Genomic DNA, 24,722 nt, shown 5'->3' on the forward strand with positions numbered 1-24,722 from the left:
CTAAATTGATCAACGACTCTAAGTATGAAGGGTTAAGTTCAATGTTTACGGGAATCCCTCATGGGGGAGTAGATGTGGGTGGACGGTTAGTATGGAAACACAAAAGTGAATCCTGCACTCCCTCCCACGTGTCGTGGACCTCAAGATTACCGACGAGCGATGCGTCAACGCACCTCAAAAACCAAAAAGGAGTGCTTGCTCCGGGGCAACAGTAAAAAAGTGCACAAGTGGCCAAATAGTACGGAGCACACTTCTGCGTTCGAACTTTTTTTCACGCGTTCCGCAAAGAGGATATGAAAGTTTGTTGGGTTTGTACGTGAGCACACGAGTGGCATTTGCTAGCATGTGTGCAAAGTACTTAATAATTTTCGCTATATAACACGCGATAGAAGTTTGATCATCGAAGCTTGCTCCGCGTATTGTTGTGGCCGCGACAATACTCAAGAAAACGCGAGAAAAAGACATATAGCTCAGCAGGAGAGCAAGACGAATGTGAAAAACACGCTGCTGATACACTCACATAGCTAGGCTTGCGTACAGAGGGCTCGGAATATGCAGAGAGCCAGTATAGCTGGGCCATTCGTGAATGTGAAGCCTTTTGGAGACACAGTCACAGAAAGGGCATACATATGATGCTACTTTCAGAAGCACGTAATGTACAAAACGCGCTCGCCTTGCCAGCTGTTTGCAAGGATAGACCTGAGTATACTGCGGGGATTCAGCAAAGGCAGCTTCGGCTCACACCGTCATATCTAACGACTCGTGTCTGCGTATAATCGTCAGCGATTGAAAGACGATACGGTCTTCGGTACTTGCGTGTGCTTCGGAAGACGGCCAGAAGCATGCGAGTGGCACGTGCATATTAATGCCATGTCCATGCACGTGTGAATAGTTTAGCACCACAACGGGCCTCGACAACGCGTATAAAGTATGCCCGAAGTGTCGCGTTCGCGTCATCGCGTGTCTTCGCTGTCGATGCCTCTGATGAAGTCGCAATAAAAGCTCATCGCTTATGCTGTTACCCCTGACCTGCACCACTTTTTTTTTTCTTGAAAAATTTGCAATATTCGAGGATTCAAATCTATATAGTCTATAGGCAAAGCATGCCAAGTTGTTCTGAGCTAGCATTTAAAATGATGACGTAATCGACGATAAATTTTCGGGCTTCTCCTCACAGCACTAAAACAGTGCGGAGAAGCTCGGTGTGACGTCACGGACGGTAAGATTTCAAATTTCAACTGCCGTCAACCACACCTTGCCGTGCTTAGTTGGATGCTGCCAAACAACGCTCGGCGGGCTTTGCCTTCGGTATCATTGGTTTCCTTCTTTCAAAGCAGCGTTTAAGGATTAGAAATGTACCGGAACCGTAGACGACGTCATCATGCGCCCCCACTTGGTGCTGTGCGCTGCGGAGAAGCCTGAAGGCCGTCGCGATTTTAACTGGCAATAATGTCTCTGTTTCAGATGCTATCCCCAAAGGACTTCCCGTGATTTGCCTGCATATTTCGCACATTCGAGCCCCCTTTATGCTGATCGAAATCTAAAACTTCTGCAGTTGCCTTTTAAGCTGCCACTCTTATTTCATGACTGGACCGGTCGCGTATTCGCCAACTGCAGCCTGTACAGCCACAAGGCTTGAAACCACGGTGTATTGATCACGGTGACTGAAGATTGTCGCAACGGCTTACCTAAAAGGGATAATAAATCCTCTTAAACGGCGTTATATGCCACTAAGCATCACAATTTGCGACCTAAAAGGGAAAAATGGAAAAAATGAAATTGAAATAACAATTAAATTTCAGTACAGAGAGCGGAGTCGAACGGCCGACTTTCCATACGCAACACGTGCCTCTAATCCATTGCGCCATAGCGTCTTTTTTTTTTTTTATTTAGCGTCGATGCCACGCCGTCGTTCTGAATGAATATTTATAACCAGCCATAATGTGGCTGCTACCTGCCGGTGGGCGGCGCTGTCATCGCTGGCTGTACCGGCTGCATTTGGCGAACACGCGGACCGGTCGGACACACTAATGGCGCCTAAACACTCAGCACAGAGATTGAAAACGAGCACATATACTCACCGGATCGCGCACGCCCCACGGACCTGCGTCCGAGTGCTCCTGCTGCTATAGGCTGGTCTGTTTTTTACAGGGTAGCTTTGTAGAGGAGGCCGTTTACAAAAAATAAAAAAACGATACCGGCGACTGAATGTCACTTTGATCGGCATCAGCAGGCTGGCCTCTCCTCCTCCTCCTCATTATACCGCTCTCTACAAGTACGCAGACAAGCACATGGCGCTTGCAAACCTCATCAAAACCTATTTGCGCAGCACGTACGCTATTTCTTTTTTTTTTTCTCGTTGACTGCGCTGGACTCAGTGCCCGCTGCGGCATTGCATTTCTTGCTGGGTTTGACATGTATGCATCGTCAACGTCATGAGGATGCCAAGAGCCCGTGCACTTAGAGCGAGAGAGAGATGAATGTATTGAAGAAAAAAAAAACGTTATTGGCTCGCGGCCTGCTGGGGTAATGCAGGTAGGCCGGGGTTAGGTGTGACCAACCATGGAAGCCACACAAGCGAAGCTCCACAGTGAGCTAAGTGTCTCGTTCACCGCAGATTTCGGCGGAATCCAACTCGTGTATGGCGTCACTATTGTGGGAATATGCTTCTCCCGCATTGTCTGAAGCCCCCCGCACTCCCACATGAGGTGCCGAAAATTTGGGGCCACTTCACAGTTACATGTATACGTCGAGGTTTAGCGCGTGTGTGTAAAGGCGATGACGCTCAGTACTGAAACGGCTGCCGACTGGAAAGAAGACACGAACTGCAGTATCGCGATCAAAATTTTACGGAACGCATGTTGTCGAAAAAAAAAAGTTAATTGTAGCTCTGCCTCGCGAACCAGACACATGATATTGTCACGTTGTAGTGACGGCAGTCCAGCGGTCAGGAAGACACCAGAAATACTTGCAAACGAAGCTCTTTATTTGGGCTGACTTACACCCGCAAAAGAACTGAATCACTCGGTGGCGGCGTAAGCAACAAGCGTGCTCGTCAATCATCGAACTACGAATGCCCGCTGCTCGCGGCATCGTTCAATTTAAAGCCGCCAAGGAAACTTCGAGATAACAGGTCGAGATCATCTAGAGTAATCTGGAAACACGTAGATGCAGCTGTTCATGGCTGTGAACAATCGAGATTAGACCGGTCGCTTCTCGCGTCTCGAACAAAAATGATAACACCCCTTTTCTGCGGCCTTGCGCGAACGAACGGACCCTACAATGATAGGTGGCATTACCCCCCTCACAAAGAAGCATCGTCTCGATGCTTTAAAATGAAAATAAACACGGAGAATGCTAACTTCGAGTCCGTTAGCGTTCATAATAAGGTTTAAGTGCAGCGGTAAAAGCTTCAAGTCTGGCAGTGTCGTCGTCGTCGGTGTTGTGAAAGTTTTCGTCGTCGTAATTGTCGTCGTCGTCGTAGTTGTCGTCGTAGTTGTCGTCGTAGTTGTCGTCGTAGTTGTCGTCGTCGTCGTCGTCGTGGGGGTCGTAGTCGTCGTGGGGGTCGTAGTCGTCGTGGGGGTCGTAGTCGTCGTAGGGATCGTCGTCGCCGTAGGGGTCGTCGTCGTTGAGGCATAGTCTTGTGTTTTCCTCGATGGAGGATCTAGTTCTTGCGCTCAGAAGCAACCTCACCTCCAGAGGCTGCTTTACTCAGTTTGACCTTCGGGGGCTGGGGGAGCGTCCACGCAGTGCGTAGCGTCGGCTAGGAGATACTTAGCGCGGTGACGATGGCGACGGAGAACACGATAGGTGGCTCGGCGATGAATATCCTTCCCGACGCAATAAATCCTCTATTTCGGCTGGTCGCTGGCCGGGTCGGGGTCGTGGGGCGTCGTATGGGAACCCTCGGATGCGCATTCTCCTGTATGGGCAGTACCGGAGAATGTGACCGGCTTCTCCGCAGTGGACTCATTGTGGGCGGCGCTGGTCGGGTGTTCTCCACTCGACGCATTTCCTCGGCCGTGTGCGACGCTCGTAGGACGGGCGAGTTCGGGCGAGAGGGCGGCGCTCCAGCGCAGCTGGCTAAGGGCGATAGGGGCTTGGGTCCCGTCGTCGAGGTACAGGACGGCGCACTGCTGCGGCGTAAGTCATGGCTGGAGGCTCCAGAGGCTGCGTGGTAGACTGGAGTCAGGTCTTCCGGCTAATAACTCAAAGGGCTGGTGTCACGACTTGCAGGGGTTGTCCGGTACTGGAAGGCTACCCAGCACCTCCACCAGATGTCACGTTGTAGTGACGGCAGTCCAGCGGTCAGGAAGACACCAGAAATACTTGCAAACGAAGCTCTTTATTTGGGCTGACTTGCACCCGCAAAAGAACTGAATCACTCGGTGGCGGCGTAAGCAACAAGCGTGCTCGTCAATCATCGAACTACGAATGCCCGCTGCTCGCGGCATCGTTCAATTTAAAGCCGCCAAGGAAACTTCGAGATAACAGGTCGAGATCATCTAGAGTAATCTGGAAACACGTAGATGCAGCTGTTCATGGCTGTGAACAATCGAGATTAGACCGGTCGCTTCTCGCGTCTCGAACAAAAATGATAACACCCCTTTTCTGCGGCCTTGCGCGAACGAACGGACCCTACAATGATACGTGGCAATATTTCGTTACCAGCGGACAGAGCATGTGCGTGCCGTCCTAGCCAAAAGTAACCAAGCGACGGCATTTGCTTCTCGTATATACAAAGCCCGTACGGCACACCTAAAAACCAAAAGGTCTCGAAAAGTGAGGGAAAGGGTTTTCCTGACCTTACACTTCTTCTTTAAGCCTAAGAGGTGCCATAAGTGGTCCACCGCCCTGCCAAGAAACGAGCCCCATTTCTTGGTCATTTTTGGCAAAGATTCCAGAAAAGTTCTTGGTGAGATTGCGTCGAAATAAATAGTTTTGATCGAGATATCACGTTTTTTATTAGAACAGAGCGTACTGCGTGCTTTTAGAGGCGACCACATTAATCGAACTCTTGGTTTCTCTTGATGTCACGGCATAGCTAAATATGACAAGTTTTTACTTTCCAAAAGCTGTACCTTGGGATACAAGAGACGCTGTATAGTTGCAGAATGTGGGCCCACCGGCGAGTTGTCTATGAATAACCCTTATCAGTGTCGGGGGTAGTCCAGTGAAATGCCAGTAATTTAGGACCAAAAGTGCAGGCTGTGATAAACTTCTTGTGCAACATATTTTTCCTTTTTTGTGCGCAGAGGAAGCTGCTCTGAGTGACCGTTTACGTTTCTCGAACTGCGTGGTTTACAAGAGACAAGAATTTAAGAAATCTGTTCGACAAAAGGAGCTTGCTGTCTTGTCCAACACGCCTATTTGGAATGCGAATTAACAGTAGGTGAAGTTGAATGTGAACTTGCGTGGTGCTGCCCAAAGACTGCTGCTGGTCCTGACGCCACTACACACGTATCTTCGATCCCGGCCTCAGCGGTCGCATTTCGATGGAGGAGAAATTCTAGAGGCTCGTGTGCTGTGCGATGCCAGTACACGTTAAAGAACCCCCAGGGGGTCGAAATTTGCGGAGCCCTTCACTACGGCGTCCCTCATAGCCTGAGTCGTTTTGGGGCGTTAAATCCCCATAAACCAAACAAAACCACATACACATCGTCCCGTCATCACAGTGCACACGACATCCCAGGAAAATATTCGATCATACGAATGAAGGAAGAAGCGCAGAGCATGGCTTAATGCACGGAGTTCCGCAGGGCAGCGTGCTGAGCTCTTTTGTATTTTTAACTGCGTGACAGGCGGATTTGTCACAAAAGCTCCCATCTGGTCTGCAGGGCTCCCCATACGTCGACGACGTCTGCATTTGGGCTTCGGGCCCAACTATATACGAGCCTCAACCAGTCGACCTCAAAAGAAGGCATAAATGTCACTGACCGCATTTGTTTTTTTTAACGGATGATATTTCTGCACGCAAAAACAGCTGAGCTCTTTTTTTTTTTTTTTACAGGATGATGCTTTCAAACGCAAAAACAGCTGCGCTGCCTTTCACCGGCAAGCATCAAAAATATTTCCCGCTCTGTCCCCACAGGCAATCCATGTGATGACTGTTAAGCAACACAATTTTCCCGGGCGTAGTTCTAGACCGACAACTTTTTTTAGACAGGGCACAAAGAATCTCTCGAAGAACAGGTGAACTCTGTCGTGACAGCCTTCTCAGGCTTGTCTGTACATACTGAGGTAGTTGCACGTCATCTCTGCTCAAAGTTCACCATGCACTCGTGTGAAAAAAAAAAAAAATCGTTTCTTGCACCGACAATATACGGGCTCTCGTGAGCTTCGGAGGAGCGCTTACAGAGACTAGTAGCCAGAGACATTCGTGTGTGTTTCGGTGCTCCCCAAAAGCTTTTTGCTCTCCGGTCTTCGCAGAGGAACGGCAGCCCCCATTTCAAGTGTTGAGAACAACTGAGACTTGCCGGCACATTTTCTGTTTGATGTTGCAGCACGAAAGGCACCCGTTTGTTTCTGCGGTGTATGAACGAGATGGAAGCCGAATGCATAAAGAGTTTCTAGAGAACCGCCAAGTACTACTGCCGAGTTGTGAACTTTGGAAAGAAGAAGACGTTTCGGTTCTAGTGACCACTGCGATCGTGATGTATGTCAAAGGGGTGATGAGAAAGCGCGACATGATGATACTTGCTGCTCAATATTTTACTTTACACCGGAAACACAGGTGACAATCGTCACCGTCATCGTCACACCCGTCACCTTCGTGTGTGTAATGATGACTCTAGTCTTCAAAATTTATCTACAACAAACGCGGGTACAAACGCGGGAACAAACTCGGGTTAATGACATCTTAGTTGAAATCAAGAGGAAGGAATGGGCTTTGCAGGGAATGTAATGCGAAGGCAAGATAACCGCTGGGCCTTAAGGGTAACGGAATGGATTCCAAGAGAAAGCAAACGTAGCAGGGTACGGCAGAAAGTTAGGTGGGCGGATGAGAATAAGAAGTTTGCGGGGATACAGTGGCGTCAACTGACAAAGGACAGGGTTAATTTGAGAGACATGGGAGAGGCCTTTGCCCTGCAGTGGGTGTAGTCAGGCTGATTATTATGATGATTATGATGCATTTCGAGTTCCCGAGCTGAATGAACGGTGATCGTCCGAATTAATACGCGCGAAGGCATCAGGGATGCTGAGGTTTACGGTATATATTTGGCCCTGCAATTCATAAATCATCGGTGATCATCATCATCATCAGCCTGACTACGCTCACTGCAGGACAAAGGCCTCTCCCATATTTCTCCAATTAATCGTGTCCTGCGCCAGCTGCGGCCACCCTATCCCGGGAAACTTCTTAATCTCGTCCGCCCACCTAACTTTCTGCCGCCCCCTGCTACGCTTGCCTTCTCTTGGAATCCACTCCGTTACCCTTAAGGACCAGCGGTTATCTTGCCTTCGCGTTACATGCCCTGCCAAAGCCCACTTCATTGTCTTGATTTCGACTACGATGTTATGAAACCGTGCTTGATCCCTCATCCACTCTGCCCTCTTCCTGTCTCTTTACGTTACACCTATCATTTTTCTTACCATAGCTCGCTGCGCTGTCCTTAACTCAAGTTGAACCCTTTTTGTTAGCCACCATGTGTCTGCCCCATAGGTGAGTACATGTGCTGGACTGCTAAAAAAAAGTATATAGCGAAGTTTACGCTTCGTTGAAGGAAACGTTTTTATTAACTCGATGTTTCGGTCAAAGGACCGATCAGTCTTGAAAAAAAATCACGTTTCTTATTCCTGAAAAGGCCGAAGCAGAAGCAGTGGTTAGACAACATTACGCTGCAGTAGTGCAGCTTATTCTAGGCTTCCGTTCTCTGGGTATGAAAGGGGCGGTCGCTTAAAGTCCCTGTGTGCTGGTATGCGCGAAAAGATGTTTTTCGAGCCGAACCTACATTCCATCAACGCACTGTCGAAGTTTCCATTTCCGTTTCCTTCCGTCACAAGCTCGGAACCTTTCATTCACCGCTTGCTATTCGGAACAGCCGACATGAAACACTTTCTAAACATAGCTTTGGCCGTGCAGACAGCCCACAATGTATGGGGCCGTGGCGGTGTGAGTGGCCCAGAAAATGACAGTTTTACGACACGATTGAAGAGGGACTTGACAGCCTTGGTAAAAGTCCTTTCAATCTTAAAAACCCATTAGGTGCAAGGCTGACGCGTGAGCTACAAAAAGGAGCAATCATGGCATTGCGATTATTCCTAGAGGACAGCAACATTTTTGGGAGTTCATAAACGTTACTAGGATTCCTAGATATTGGTTCACTACCTGACGGTCTCCACTGTCTCTACGGTGTTTCCTTACATGTGTTCATGCATTACTATTTCATTGCAGCAGTATTTCTCTGACGATCAGTTTTGCGTATCCCCATCATGTGCTTCTGATTATGACCACGTTGTTGCATCCCTATGACTTTGTTTATGGTTAGCTTCTTATGGCACTGCTTGTGTATTGCTAGTTGATTGTATTTAATATTTTTCAATTATTTTCATTATGCGTGCTCATTGCTTATTGTTTGTTTTTCATTCAACCTTAGCATTTTCGCCGTCTGTATAGCGTTCTCTATGCTGTACATTGTGCGCAGTAGTTGTGTTTTGTTGAGCAATATATACGTCGTCAGTTCTAATGTGATTACCTTCATTTCGTGAAAAGGAGCAGCCGGCACTGCTGCCATGCATCAAACTATTCTTCATGTCCATGAAAATAAATTAAAAAACAAGAGAAGTTATAACAGCGGCCATCGTAACTGCCTTGCTGAACAGTAAGCCCCTGATCCATCTGACAAACAAAAAATTAGAAGGTAGAGCAAAAATAAGGTGGGACTATTCGATACACAACGCCTGCGGACAATTTGATTGGCGGCTTTTCTGGCAGTATATATTGTTTTCATTTCATTGTCTGATGTGACCAGTTGCCTTTTGGTACAATGAGCCCGAGGAAGCATAGCGGAATACTGATTGACGCGCTACCAGCATAAATCATAAACGTTTCAGGATTTTTGCTTCAGTCGTTATAAATACAAACACACTGGATGCCACCTGTGTTGTATTCAAGAGCGCGTAGAGACAACGAAGAACTATCGGGATGTCAGAGGCAGTATACCTCCGTTTACAAAACGAAGAACTTCGATCTGTGTGAAATGGTACGCGGTGAAAAGAAGGCTAGCAGTTGGCAAGAGCCATATGCAAACACAGTGTTCTCTGTGTGGTTATCAACGTCGTTGGTCCTACTTGGTTTGAAAGTCTTCTTTTGGTCGTATACGCGGGAAGTGCACGGTACCCACCAGTTTTCCAGTGGGTGCAACTTTTCCCTGGCCTGGTGTTTGACCTCTCTGTGGTGAAATGCTTGGAAAAATGTATCTTTGACCTCACCTCGTTAAGGTCACAAACACATTAGCCATGGCGCTCTTTGGCCCCAGTTGACCTTCCGCAATCGAACACAAATTATCATCGTGTTTTTCCTTCTTTCTTTCTGTTTCAGTGTCTCATATCAGTTGAGTCGTACCTAGAAGCCATATTCGTTACACTTGTCAATTCTGACCGAGAGCTGTATGGTACCATTGAACAGCTCTCTAGCTGTCTCGCCACCGGCAAAAGCGGACAGCCGAGTTGCGGAAACTGCTCATACAGAGAGCACACGTAACGGTCGAGCTCCAGCAACAACCTCCTCCTCACCTTTATCATCATTATCGTAGCCAGCTAGACTATACGTCCGCTTAAGTTTGAAGGCTTCTCTCACATTAATTAACCACATCTGTGCCAACCGCGGCCACGACTAGCGAAGGAAATTACTTAATTGGTCCTCCCTGTCGCACTCTGGTGCCCCAGACTATGATATTTTTTTTCTATTATAATGCATTATGTTGTCTTAGCAGCTCCCGACTTTCTGTCTTTACAAGCCCTGCTCAAGAGCATTTTCTCCTCTTGATTTCAACTGGAATATCCCAACTCGAGTTTGTTCTCGAACCCGCGCGCTGCTGCCTGCCTTTAAGGGTCCACTCCTTTCGTTTCCTCTTTGACAGCTCGCTGCGCGCTGGCTTCGGTTAGCCTGTTCGTTGGCCTCTAAGTCTGGACCCAAGAGATTAGCAGCAGCATGCAGACTTTGTGAAAAATATACAGCCCGCCGTGTATGCATCAGGGCCATGCAGTGTGGCTGGCTATTCATGATCAGAGTAGGAATCCCTGGGGTTATAAGGAGCCTCACTACACGGCTTAGATGCAAAACTCTTCGGCTGTACATTTCTGACAATTGCTGTACAGTTGAGCCTCGTTATAACGAAGTTGAAGGAGCCCGGCGATTACTTCGTTATAGCCGTAGTTTCGTTATAGCCCGAGTTGACCGAGCTTCTTAGGTGTTTCGTCGTTCCTTCGTTATATTCATAATTTCGGTATAAACAGTTTCGTTATAACGAGGTTCAACTGTACTTTCTTTTGGGACATCGCTAATCTGCTGCTTATAAGGCTGAACAGTTTTTTCAAAGTGTATTCCAGCCCATTATTGTCCTCCGGGCCGTTTATTTCGCGTGGATGGGGCCTGAGACCACTATGTGCTTTCATACAATTTCATATGCATAAACCTATGCATGCGATGTAAGTTCGGCTCGTCCGGACGATGTGATTCAGGTTTAAGCCTCTTTCATGACGCAAGGACTTTAGATCGTTGACATCGGAATGTCACATCACTCGATGTCAGAGCAGCATGCCACGACGAGTCTTTTGCAGCTGTAGTGCAGGAGTTGTTTTTTACCGCTGATAAGTGGGTTGACAGTTATAATGCGAAATGTAGGTTGTCCACCGCGCAATGATTTACGGCCCAAGAACAGCCATCTCGTACATTGCAGTATACCATTGCTGTACCCAACTTCGGATCATATCGTAGTCACATATATGCAGAGTAGTTTATAGTTCTGTGCTACTGAAAAAATAAATAAGCAGCATTAAAATGAAATGAAGAGCTGCAGCCAGCCAATATTCCTATCGAGGCTCGACGCCGATTGCACCACCCTCAAACGCAGACTAGTGTATCGCTGAAGTAATGGAATTTTAGAGATACAGAGAGTGTGGGAATCCTGGCTTTCCGCCGTCGCTTTTGCGCGGCTGTGCCGGCCTCCCGCGTTGTTTCTCCTCTTTCCCTTGCTCCCGCCTCAGGCGGTGGAGAGGCGGCTGGGTGACTAATCACTGTCATTTAGCCACAGCTCCGCCCCGGCTCCCCAAGGGCCTTTGCCATTGGCGCCTTTTGGCGGGAATCCGGGACCCGCTCTGGGCGGCCGCGCACCGCGCGACCGTCCGAGCGGGACCCAGAGAGAGATCCCTCCGAAACAGCGAAAGGTGCGTACGTTACTGTTTGTCCCTGCCGGCCTTTGCCGCTCGGACCAGTGCTTACTCGAGCTCGCCCGCACGTGTCCTCTGACCTGCAGCGGCTCGAGCCTGTCCAGCGGGGTCCAGCGACCTCAGACAGGCGTACCTTGCGTTGTTTGCCCACTCTCTCTCGCAACCGGCCCAACGGTCGACACGAGAGAGAGATCACAGCACTGCCGCGGGGACATTCTCCTGCAGCGGCGTGCTAGCGGCGCGCATTGCTCGAGTCGCTTCGTGCGCGCAGCGGAGCCTTGCTCCTCGCGCGCCCCCGGGACGGGGTGACTATTGAGTGCGTGTGTACCTGCTGAAGGACGACGTGAATAAACGTCTCCTTTGTGAACTTGGAGGCCTATTTCTTTGCGGCGAATCGCTCTCCTCCCTGCGGAGGTTGAGTGCACCGCGTCGGTGTCCCAGTGGTGTGTGGTGACGGCTGATCGGGGCCCTTGGCTCGCGCGAAGCTCGAACCCGCGGTGGTTGGTGGCCTGTGTCCACGTAGAAACCCACAACTGGCGCCCAACGTGCTAAGTAATTGGCGCTTACGCCTTTGATGGCACATTAGCCGAGCAGGTCGCCTTGACGATCACGCTTGCGCACCATGTCTAACACCCCCAGCGGGGCACTCGGCAGCTACATGTCGGCTCCCTACGGAGTTGTAGCGTCGTTTTATCCGCTGGCTGCTGTTCCTTCGAATAGCTAGACACCGTGGTTGGCCGCGGCCCCCATTGGGGTTTACGGCGACACAACCCAAAATGTCGACCACGCAGCTCCCATTGGAGCTGTATCGGAAGCACCCTGCGGTGCATCCGCTGGTCACATGCCTCAGCTGTGCACGCTTTCCGCCCAGTGCGAAAGCAGTTCGTGTCACGCTGCCGCAACCGGCAGTTTCGAACAGCAGCAGCCGTGCCCCGCGAGCAGTCAATTCTGCTCTGGAAACGGCGAGGCGCTGGCCCGGTTCCCTGCGGAAACCGCGCCGCTCATCGAACTAGGAGCCTTGCCTCCCTCGTTCGTGCAACCCGCCCAAGCCTCCACTGAGGCAGAGGCGCAGTCGCTGAGGCCGGGGCTCCATTGAGCCAGATGCGGAGAAACTTCGAGCCATACTCGAATTTCCCGCGCCCAAGGACGTACGCGGCCTGCGCCGTTGTGTGGGAATGGCCAACTTTTATCGTCCTGTGCCCGCGTGCAGGCACCCTTGACCTAGCTCTTGGGAAAGACTGCCGCGTGGCGACGGGAGCCCGAGCAAGAGCGATCCTTTCGCCTCCTGTCTAGAGCCATTGCCGAGACAGCGCAGCTCAGGCTACCCGACCTGACCAGACAGTTCGTAGTCCAGACTGACGCGAGCTATCTGGGTTTAGGAGCAATTCTCCTACAGGAATTCGATGGCGTGCTGCAACCGCTGGCCTTTGCCAGCCGCTCGTTGCTGCCCTAGGAGAGGAATTATTCCGTGACCGAGAAGGAGTGCCTCGCCCTCGTGTTTGCACTGCGTAAATTTGACGTCTACCTTGATGGAACGCAATTCGTGGTGCAGACAGACCACAGTGCGCTCAGTTGGCTGATGCGGCTCCGCGAGCCTGCGGGTCGGCTGGCGCGCTGGGCTCTCCTGATACAGCATTACGACTTTTCGGTGCAGTATCGAAAGGGGAGCACAAACGTGGTAGCTGACGCGCTATCCCGTGCCCCACTCGCCAGCGGCGCCTTGACGCCTGTAGGCGGAGGGGGCGAAACAGCGGACGAGCCGCCGGGCGGCAAGGAGGGGGAACCCGCAAACGGGTTAACCCATTCCGCTAACCAGGCGAGCAGCGCTTCGCAAAGCGGACGAGAGGCAAAGCTCTTCGTGAGCGCCTCGGAGGTGCCGACGCGAACGGAAATTTTGGCTGCAAACCTGAGTGGGGACGAGACCATGCTCCCCTCTGGGATGACTGGAATCGTTTTCAGCCGTAAGAGCTACTGAAAGCCCAGCAAAATGACCCCTTTTGTCGCGAGGTGAGCGACGGTCTCAGGGAGACGGAGCGCCGTGACGCTACTTGTATTGTAGCGGGCGCAGGGGGGCAGAAGCCAGCGTGTGTCGCGGCGAACCCCGGGGATTCATATTTGCTGGACCATGACGGGCTCGTGCTGAAGTAAATAGCCACCGATGACGAGTCCATCGACCCGTTGAAGGTGGTTATCCCCAAAAGCCTAAGAGGCGCACTTTTGCGATTCTCTCATGACGAACCACTGGCCGGTCATCTGAGTGGCTCCAAAGTTTTTGCAAAACTGAGTCAATCGGTGACGTGGCCCGGCATGAAGCGTGACATTTTCCGCTATTGCCGTTCCTGCCATGTCTGTCAAGCGGTGAAGTCACGGGGCGGCAAGCCGCCTGGAATGATCAAACCGATTGACAGTGTGCGTCCGTGGCAGATGGCCACCTGCGATTTGATGGGGCCTTTCCCCAGGGGCAAGCAGGGGTTCATAGACCTGAAGGCCTACGCGTCACGGTCTGACGAGCTTGCGCCGGTACCCATTGGTATCAAAGGCAAGCGCAAAGGCACAACTGGTGCTGCGGAACGCAAGCGTACGGAGCACCGGTACAATCTGAGGCGACGGTCACCGGCGTGATTGATGCCGGCCGGCGGACTTTTCCGCAACCGAAGGCACGCAGCCTCAGCTAGCTGGCGAGCTTTATCGTCAGGCCCTACCCAAGCGAAGCACGGTGTGTTTTGTTTTGTTTTGGCAGCATGATCAGTTCCAGCCTTGTGTGTTTATCAGTTTATTTATTTGTTTTTGCTTGAGTCAGTTTCTAGCCACTTTCGTTTCCCCGCTTGCTCGTCTGTTTTTGTTCTAACGTTCCCAGATGTACATAGGCAAACTTCAGCCCGCTCGTGCTTGCTCTTTTCTAGAAGGAATAGATTGGATTAGGTGTCGTTTGTACAGCGCGCCTTTTCTCATTTCCGGCCCGACTGTGGGTGGTTGGCTCGTTAAGGAGCCGTGTGTCGCGGTGCGAGTTTTGTGCGGCCCGTATGGAGGGGAAGTTGGCGGGGCGTTTGGGGCGATGGGGGGCGGAAAGTGCACCCTTTGACCCTCGCCGCGGCGCCTCTGGACGCTTCTGATGAGCGGATCGTTGTCGCCGACCAGCGTCCGCGCACTTGCCGGTGTATGCGTGGTTGTGGCTGTGACTGTGTGCGCGCGTAACCCTGAGCCAAGGCGACGCCTGTGAGTTGTGCCGTTGTGTGCTTCTGCGTGAGCGCGAGGATGAGAAGGACCCCTCGCTGTGGCCAAGGTTACACATCAGGACGCCGCCGAACGTCCTCGCCCGTTTCAGCCGGCGTGAAGGGGGGTGTACTGACTGTCTTGTGCCCGAACGCTTTTGCCCGAACGTGACGTCGTGCCCAAGGGCGCGAGGTTAGTGCTCTGCCGCGGCCCCGTCGTCATCAACGGAAAGAAGACCGCCATCAGTCGTCGGCCCTCCCAACCCGTTCAACTTGAAGCCTGCGAGCGGTGAGTCGCCGACCGGGCCACTGGGCCGCGCCATCGAACTTTGAGGCTGACATCCACGTGTCACATAGTTGTACAGTTGAATTCACATCGCCTTGTGTACCGTGTATATAATCTGCAAGCTGTTTTGATTTACAAGCGTATGCCAGTGTTTGTTTGTTTGCCTTGTTTTTCCTTTGTTTGTGTGTTTTAGTTTCTTTTGGCAGGAACTGAAGTGTAGCTAGTTTCTTTGTGCATTCATTTCTTTATTTTGGAACTGAAGTGTAGCTTTTTATTGTGTATTGATTTCTTTATTTTGGCCGCGTGCTTTGCCGATGGGCAGGAGGGCATTTAAGGAGAGGGGGATGTGGGAATCCTGGCTTTCCGCCGTTGCCTTTGCGCGGCTGTGCCGGCTTCCTGCGTTGTTTCTCCTCTTTCCCTTGCTCCCGCCTCAGGCGGTAGAGAGGCGGCTGGGTGACTAATCACTGTCATTTGGCCACAGCTCCGCCCCGGATCCCCAACGGCCTTTGCCATTGGCGCCTTTTGGCGGGAATTCGGGACCCGCTACGGGCGGCCGGGCACGGCGCGACCGTCCGAGCAGGGCCCAGAGAGAGAGATCCCTCCGAGACAGCGTAAGGTGCGTACACTACTGTTTGTCCGTGCCGGCCTTTGCCGTTCGGACCAGTGCTTACTCGAGCTCGCCCGCACGTGTCCTCTGACCTGCAGCAGCTCGAGCCTGTCCAGCGGGGTCCAGCGACCTCCGACAGGCGTACCTTGCGTTGATTGCCCACTCTCTCTCGCAACCGGCCCAACGGTCGACACGAGAGAGGGATCACAGCACTGCCGCGGGGACATTCTCCTGCAGCGGCGTGCTAGCGGCGCGCATTGCTCGAGTCGCTTCGTGCGCGCAGCGGAGCCTTGCTCCTCGCGCGCCCCCGGGACGGGGTGACGATTGAGTGCGTGTGTACTGCTGAAGGACGACGTGAATAAACGTCTCCTTTGTGAACTTGGAGGCCTATTTCTTTGCGGCGAATCGCTCTCCTCCCAGCGGAGGTTGAGTGCGCCGCATCGGTGTCCCAGTGTGTGTGTGGTGACGGCTGATCGGGGCCCTTGGCTCGCGCGAAGCTCGAACCCGCGGTGGGTGGTGGCCTGTGTCCACGTAGAAACCCACAAGAGAAACTTTAATGAATAAATGGAATGTTATGGTGCTGCCTTGAAGGATAAGCGAGATCAGTTGGCAGAAATATGTGTGCCGCAAAAATTTCAAACATTGCATCGAAATAGATATTATCAACTTGTGTCGTGCCCGCCAACAATGCGTTATCACTTTCTTTTTCTTTTTTTATTGCAACTGACGCGTTTCTTTTCACTGAGACGTCTGCAGTCTAGGCATTTCGTGTGTGCAGCAGCATAGACCGAAGAACGTAGTTCAAGCGGCGTCTCAGCCGCAGGGAAATTGTCCCTCACAGTTCTACGCGTTGTTTGTTTTTCTAACAGCTTCTTTCCCGTTTCCTGTCCCCTTCCCCTTATGATGCCGAATAAATAACATGTCAGCAGTGCTGTTGCGAGGTACGTAAGGGGCAGGAAATAGATGTCACCTTTCACCGAGGATTTACGCTCACACACACGCCCACGTCGCGCATGCGCAAAGCCAGGGACAATGCCTGTCCTGTAGCGCTATCATTACGTTTATAAGTCAGCCGTCGCCGTACACCTGCCTCAAAAAAGCGGCCTCAGATTTTACCGTAGGGATCACGCCTGTCTAAGCATGTCAAAGCCTGTCGACTGGCGATCTGCGGATTAAATGATTATTATACTGAAATCATAGAATATATGAAAAAATAGCATTCATAAACACTTTACAGTTCAAAAATGCTTTTGTCCAGAATTGTTCGGTATGAGCAGATAGGCGCAAACAGTCCCCAAATTAACCCGTGGGGAGAGACGCTTTCTCTTCATGTCGTGAAGTATAGCTAAGCGCCGAAAACATTTTTTTCCCCTTTAACAGACACTTTTCAGAGCAAATGTGCTTTAAAGAAAATGTTAGTGCTCAAAAAAACAAATTATAGAAGCTTCCGTTTTCGCATTGTTAAAAATTGAAACGTTTCACTGGTGTCGTCTGCTATTGCGAGTTCGCGCCCCACGTTCGTGCATGGGCTAGGGTTCACGCCATGATAAACCGGCCCGAACCCTCGCTTTTCTATGAGAAATTAGTTTTCACGTGCCAAGTGCCGGCTCTCACCATCTCCTGGCGCTGCGCTTACAGGTTTTGCGAAGAAAAACATAAATTAGGAAGCGGAAACCTACCGTACCCGTAAATTACGGCCGTGTTCATGCTGACAAGTGGAACGTGCGGATATCTGTGTGAATTAATTCATGAAGTAGAAGTCGTTTCCACATGCAATACGTGGCCACCACCAGACTTCGAAATGAAGCAAACGCAATCCTCGACGAGCATACGATTAAATAAAGTTGCGCTTGTCAAAGTACTTTGCACATTTAAAAGATAAGTGTCCCCGAGTCTTCTACAAGAAATGTGCAGAATGTTCACAGTACCAAACTGTTCAGTTTTAAATTTAGAAAAAACACTTTTGCTCCCTTCTTTCACCTTTCAACGCACAGGTAGCACAGGTTCCCGCTGAGCGAACCCAGCTCGTTGCGTAGATGGCTCCAAACGATGGAGCAAACGGACTTCAGGCCTAGTAAGCCCCAGACACTCTGCTCTGCTCGCTTCCAGTCAAGCGCCTTCTGATGCTTCGTAGCTAAATTGAACTACACCACCACCACAAAGCGCACAAAAAATATCAATGAATATGAAACTGAACAACCAAGAAATCCAATCCTGAGCACAACCAATAAGCCAGCAGAAGTCAGTCCGAAGCCTCTATCTTCGCGGCACGCCTCGAACGTCATTGGTGAATGAAATGCAGAAGTGCAGAGGCGTCAGCGTTTCCTCTACTTAATAGTAAGAAATTCTATGCCTATACTACATTGGCCATACAGTATAGGCTTCTCTTTTCAATCGGAGTAACAGCGAGCGCCACCTTCCCTAGTAAATTAATGTATCTGTTTTATTTATTTCACTTTTTGAAAATGATGTTGATGATGATGATTAACTGTACACTTTGGAAAGAGGCCCCTTTCAGCCCACAGAAATTCTCATTGGCTAACAGGTTAACGCGTGCCTTCTGCTACGGCATACGCAGATGATGCTGTTTGCTCTAGACAAAAGACCGCAGCGCACCTGTCATGCAGCTTTTGCCATCCAGGCGACGAAATCGCAATCTAAAGTCAACGCCAGGCGCTTCTGAGAGGTTTGTGGGTTTGTGGCTGAAATGTACTTCCAGATGTACTGATACATCATCATGGTCGTCATAATCGTCGTCACCACTACCATCATCATCATCATCATCATTGCCAGGTACGTCCGCTACGGGGCACATACTCCCCTTTGTCTCTTGGTAGCGCCCGTTATGGAACGCGTCATGTTCCGAGCATATTCACGCCAGGATGACACGCAACTCCGGGTTGGGGTCGCGCCGGAAGGAAGGAGCGTAGTCATGACGTCACAGCGCTTTAGTGAGGAGGTGCCGCGATTGAATATGTTGCCGGACGTTTCTCGTTTCTCTCAGGGATCTTATTATAAACTCTTTGCTAATAAATGACTCGTAACTCTCACATTTCTTTTAAAATAATTACTTTATAAATTTTCATTAGTACTTGCCGTACTACTAGGTTTGGAGTCCGCCCGCTTTCGCTTTTGCCACGGTAGTTCTCCATGATTCCTGTCTTGTCGCGACTCCGAGTGCACAACTGGTGCACAGAATTGCGGCTGCAGGCAACTCGCTAACATGGCGTCAGCTGATCGGCAGCGAATGCGACCGGCCGGGTTCTCGACGGCGTCCGCTGATAAGTTCTACAACCAGCGGCGACTGCACTTCCTGCTTAGAGCTCCAATTGTATTTATTGAGACTCAAATGGCGTATAAACTAAGAAAAGACGAAACTAAATTATTCCTGTTGCATATACTGGCTGAACTGTTCTTGTTCGCCAGATATCCCGTTGAGTAGAGTGCCGGAAAGCGGGCGATCCGGCAAGAAACCAGTGCAAATTAGTCCGACAGCGTCTGCTGTGGTGCACCTTCGTCGACTTTCGCGAGATGTGAGATCAGAGCATCGCGTTGGCGCGCTCACTTTTGGCTGTCGAGCCACTAGACTATGATTTGGGAACAAATGCAGACAGGGCGTTGTTATACGCCTCAACGGCACTTTTCGTTACTTCACGTATGCCACACTTGCCGCACCAGGCCTGCTGCGTTTCGGAGGGGAAATACAAAAACGCCCGTGTTCCGTGCACTGTCAGCGCACTTTGAAGATACCCCAGGTGGTCTAAATTAATCCGGAGCCCTCTTTACGGTGATGTCCCTCATAACCCATGCATCGCTTCGGGACGAAATTCAAGCCTACAGTACAAAATTCATTCACAAGTTTATTCACTCGCAATCCCGTTGCGACTAGCTTGCCCTACCGCAGGCACCGACAAGCCTATTCAAGAGTCATCCCAATGGACATTAAAACTCCCATGGATGTAATGCGGACGTTCAAGACGTCCGCAGGACGTCCGAGGGAATTCCAGTGCCCATTGCGATGTGCTGCCATTGGCTTAGCCGCAGATCCTCAGCTCTTCACTTTCCCCTTAATTCCTCAACAATAATGACATGCATATCCACACTTCCACGTCACCGTATATTGAATACCGCTGTTTCAGAGTGTGGGAGGGAAGGTAAGAACTCACGAACTATCCGGAGCAAAGATTTCTGCAATACTCGACCTTTGACTCAAGCTCTACGACCCGAAACCCAGCAAACAGATGAACAAAGATCTTGCGGTTGAGATCGAGCTCTGATAGATGTCTCGCACCGAACTGCACTCACCCTTTTTCCGCTTCGGCCACTGGGCAGCTAGCACTCTTCTTCCCCTGGGGTTCATCGGTGCTCCCGATAAAGTATGACGCCCTTTGCCGACCCACGTGAAGAGAACGCACTGCCTATCCGTAAAATGCACACATCCTCTTACTCTCCCACTCGAACACTGCCCTAGGTATCAGAGAGCACTGCATGCGTTACGTGCCCCGCAAGTGCTGGGCTTGAAGGGGTATTCGAAAACACAAAGCCAGAGCCGCCGTGCTCGATGGGGATATATTGGCATTCCAGCCATTAAATCGTGGCCGTATTAGTTCTTTTATTTTCCTTTCGGGTATTCGGGGCCGATGGAACTGCTATTATAAGGCCACGTATTCTACGACATGTATTCTCTGTTTTCCACGAACAGGTTATAGGCGATAAAGCGAGCTAAACCCTCGGTGAAGAGGCGTTTTGGGCCTAGACACACTGCGTAAACAAAATAAAAGGCGGGAACGTGTGTCGTGCCCATTCGAAACGGCGATCAGTGTGGGCAACAACTTTACCGGAATGTACGCGCCGAGCCATCTAGCTACAGTGTGCGTGGGTCATGATTCTGCCAAATGTCACTTTTGTTTGAAAAACTGCGCGGATGTGTATTGTGCGCACCTGCAGTCGCATCCGCGTTCTGCCTCGTGCCCACGATCACAGCAGATATTAAAAAACATTACCGACGATTACGTTACTTCCTAATGCGAAATTTGAGCGCAGCAAATAAGCTGTTTCACCTTTTCGATAGATTGAGGCAAAGAAATCGAGCAACATGTATGCGCTATCACAGAATTTTTTTTTTATTTTTCACACGTATTCGCAATTTCGGCTCGGGCGGTGCACATATACAGATCCGCCGCCACCGATCTGGCTCTCTGATTGCCACCGCACAGGGGTTGCATTGGAGGAGGAGCGAAGAAAGGAATTAAGTTCGAGCCGGCGCTTTGACAACCGGAGACTCGCAGGAAGAGGGGGGAGGGGGGCGGCGTGTACACCCAGCGGCAAACGATGGGGGCAGAAGCGCGCGCAGCAAGCGGACAACACGATAAAGGGAGGAGGGAAGAGATAGCAGCGACTGACTGATGCCGCTGACGCCGATAGCGCTGGGGGGATGAAAGGGGGGCGGAGCTGGTTACGAGGCCGACGCCGACGACGACGCGAAACCCAGGAACGGACGCCAAAGAGCTGCGCTCTAAAAAAAAGAAAAAGTCATCAAATAAAAACGCATTTTTTACTGTGTTTCTTATCGTCCCCCGATACGCATGTTTTATACTTAGTTTTATGGGGTTTAACGTCCCAAATTGACACAGGCTATGAGAGACGCCGTAGTGAAGGGCTCCCGAAATTTCTACCTCCTGGGGTTCTTTAACGTGCACTGACATCGCACAGTACACGGGTCTCTAGTTTTTCGCCTCCATCGAAATGCGACCGCCGCGGCCGGGATGGAACCCGCGTCTTTCGGGTCAGCAGCCGAGCGCCGTAACCACTGAGCCACCGCGGCGGGGCCTTTATGGGCTTTGACGTCCCAAAGTGCCTCAGGCTATGAGAGACACCGTAGTGAAGAGCACCGTATAAATACGACCACCTGTGGTTCTTTATCGTACAGCGACATCGAAACAGACCCGTGTATACACGGGTCTCTAGTCTTTTGCCTCCATCGAAATATGACCGCCGCGGCCGGGATCGAACCCGCGCCTTTCGGGTCAGCAGCCGTGCACCATAACCACTGAGCCAGCGTGGCATGCATGAGGTGTTCGATATTTATTCGGCGTGAAACGTACACGGGGCTCCTTGCTTCTTGTATAGCGAGTATATACGAATGCAATTATGCGCTCTCATATGCACTCTTATCACGAATACGAATATATGGGAGGAGTAAAAAGGAACTAAGTTGTCCTCTAGCTCATTCTCTTTTATGCGCTAGAGGACAGATTAGCCCCTTTTCACTCCTTTCTGTTCAGAGTGTAACAAAGCGCGCGCTCACAGCTGGTGTGGTTTGGTTAATGGGGTTTAACGTCCCAAAGCGACTCAGGCTATGAGAGACGCCGTAGTGGAGGGCTCCCGAAATTTCTACCGCCTGGGGTTCTTTAACGTGCACTGACATCGCACAGTACATGGGCCTCTAGAATTTCGCCTCCAAAGAAATTCAACCGCCGCGGCCGGGATCGAACCCGCGTCTTTCGGGTCAGCAGCCGAGCACCATAACCACTGAGCCACCGCGGTGGCCGCTGTTGGGCAAGCCGACGCATTGCGAAGGAACCACTCAACTCTCAAACAACTGATGTTTGGCTGAAATTCAGTTTTACAAATTTCTCAATTTAACAAGCTAATTCTGACCCCGCACTGCAGCTGATAGTTGTAGTAACTATCAATAGTTTTATTTTTTTTAATTCCCGTTCTAACATAAAAATCCAGGGGGCGCTTTGTTGACCTAAAATGCTGTGAGTGCGGTGAGCCTTGAGTGCGGTGTAGCTGCTTGTGTCACTGATGTATGGTTAAGATGTTAAGCTTCGCCTGAGTGGAACGCGAGAGCGTCTTGCAGCGCTGCCAGGGAGTCCAATGAACGCCATCGCCCGTTCGGCTCTACGCCTTGATCGTCGGTAAATTGGTTTTTGAGGAAAGAAAATGTATCTGTCTCGCGCATCTCGGTGGACACCTGAACCTCGCCGTAACTGGAAGGGAGGAAGGTGGGAGTGACCGAAGACACCGTATTCACTAGACGCGCCTTCGTTCAATCCAAACCTGTGAGCTGGCATGGCGGTGTGGTAGCGTGCTCGTCTCGCACTCCGGAGACCTTGGTTCGATTCTCCAGCCCGACCAATTTCCTACTCGGTTTTATTTATTTATTTGAACTGACTAGGAAAGTTAATTAATCTAAGTGGTTAATTAAGTAATTAACTAAACTAAGTTCCACTTACTTGGAGCATCACTATACGAATCCTTAAATTGGTTGCATGGCTACTAGCGAAAGTACAATTGGTCCCGTTTGAAATTCGCGCACTTTGACGTCACGACCATTTCGACCAATTGAAAAGCGTGGCATTTCTGTCGACAACTCCTGCTTACAACGATGAGGCATTAAAGGCTTCTACCTTAATAATTTCAGGGCTTCGGGAAGTGTGCTCCTGAGCCTTTAGCCGCCTGCAGTCGGTATGACCGAGCTGTTTAAACGCAATCTAACCTAAATTTCCTCTGGATGAAACTACACAACAGGGGCCAGCTAATCAGGTATGTTGTTATGGGTCCAAGAACTGGGCGGCGCACAAACAAGAACCGCGATTAGCATATCCAGGTAGAATTATTTACGGAGCCTGGGCGCCAAGGTGTATGGTCTCAGCGAGATAAAGCAAACAACGCGTTTCATTGGAGGTTACTTGCTTTGCGCGCTATAAAGAATGCACGAAACTGTCCGCCGCTGTCTGACAGGGTAACTTATCACAGTTAGAGTTCCGGTGAGTTGCTGTGTTTCCTCCCAGTAGGTGCCAAGTTCCGCTCGACACGGGACACGGACCTCTGTCACTGATTCTGACGTTTTCCTTTATACATAAATATTTATACCCTCTGAGCCATGCAACAACCTGAACTCTCTGTAGCGGTTAACGACACGTCGATGACAGGGAATTCAAGGCAGCGCTTCTGGGCATTTCTTGCTTGTTTATACTCGCAGGTCGAAAGTACGCAGTTAACCTACGTAATATGGAGGCACTAAAGACTACGTAAAGACTCAGTTTCTCAAAGTTTCTTGTAGCTAACGAGTCGCATCAACGTCCCTTTCGGAACGGTTTTTTAACTAACCTGATATACAAGCCGGTGCAGTCTACCGTTATCAATTTGACAGACATGCCTATCACTTGCATCTCGTCTCTAACTAACAGCGATGCGGCATTGCCCTTTTGCGAATGTCGTTACTGAACTTGATATGTGATATTGGTTACTAACCGACCTGACGCCGAGACAGCAGGGCCGCCCGATTTGTTAACGGTGATTACTCGCTGCCAACTTCTTGCGGGTGTATACTTCAGTAGAACTTGGCACTGGGTTAGTTGGTAACTCATTTATTAAATATTGGATGCTGCGATATTGGGAAGACCACAGAGAGAGAACGACACAGCAAAGATGCCCCGCCGCGGTGGCTCACTGGTTACGACGCTCGGCTGGTGACCCGAAAGATGCGGGCTCGATCCCGGCTGCGGCGGTCGAATGTCTATGGAGGCGAAATTCTAGAGGCCCGTGTACTGTGCGATGTCAGGGCACGTTAAAGAACCCCAGGTGGTCGAAATTTCCGGAGCCCTTCACTACGGCGTCCCTCATAGCCTGAGCCGTTTTGGGACGTTAAACCCCCATAAACAAACAAACAAACATACACAGCAAAGAACGCTACCACCAAGTGGTTTATTTTTTTGCTCCAGGGATGGTATTTATAGCCATCGCACAATACGCACACAATGGGCGGCGCCAGCTCCAAAAATGCTATAATCATGGCTCATACTCTTATCTACTTTCACTGTGTGGGTAAGCGAGTAACGGGTAGCCACGCAGTGAAAGTAGATAAGAGTATGAACCATGGCAATAGCATGTTTACGACTGGTACCGCGCCATTGTGGGCATGGGGTGTGATGCCTGTAAATGTCATTCCTGGCGCCAAAGAGAAACCATTTGTTAGTAGCCTTCTTCTTTGTTGTATCTTCCTCTCTCTGTGGTCTTTCCAAGAGCGCAACATACAATCTTTAAATAATTCCTGCGGGAGATACGAGAATGTCTCGATGTTACGAACAAAGTCAGAGTTCCTCTAAGAAATCCGTTTAGGGTGATGCAGTTACGTACTCGACTTAAAAAAAAAAAAAAATCTATTTGACCACCAAGTATAGGATTCCGGCAGACGTCAGCTCTAGCAAATATACGT

General features: G+C 50.4%; 1 protein-coding gene across 2 annotated transcripts in view; it reads right to left on the reverse strand.

The window, feature by feature from the left end:
- Positions 1-24,722, reverse strand: part of LOC149342841 (chitin synthase chs-2-like) — a 102,765-nt gene that overhangs the window by 49,663 nt on the left and 28,380 nt on the right. The gene's annotated exons all lie outside the window — the stretch shown is intronic.

Source organism: Amblyomma mixtum, chromosome 5 (assembly GCF_055824585.1).
Source record: "Amblyomma mixtum isolate Tamu chromosome 5, ASM5582458v1, whole genome shotgun sequence".
In the NCBI taxonomy this organism is placed as follows: Eukaryota; Metazoa; Arthropoda; class Arachnida; order Ixodida; family Ixodidae; genus Amblyomma; species Amblyomma mixtum.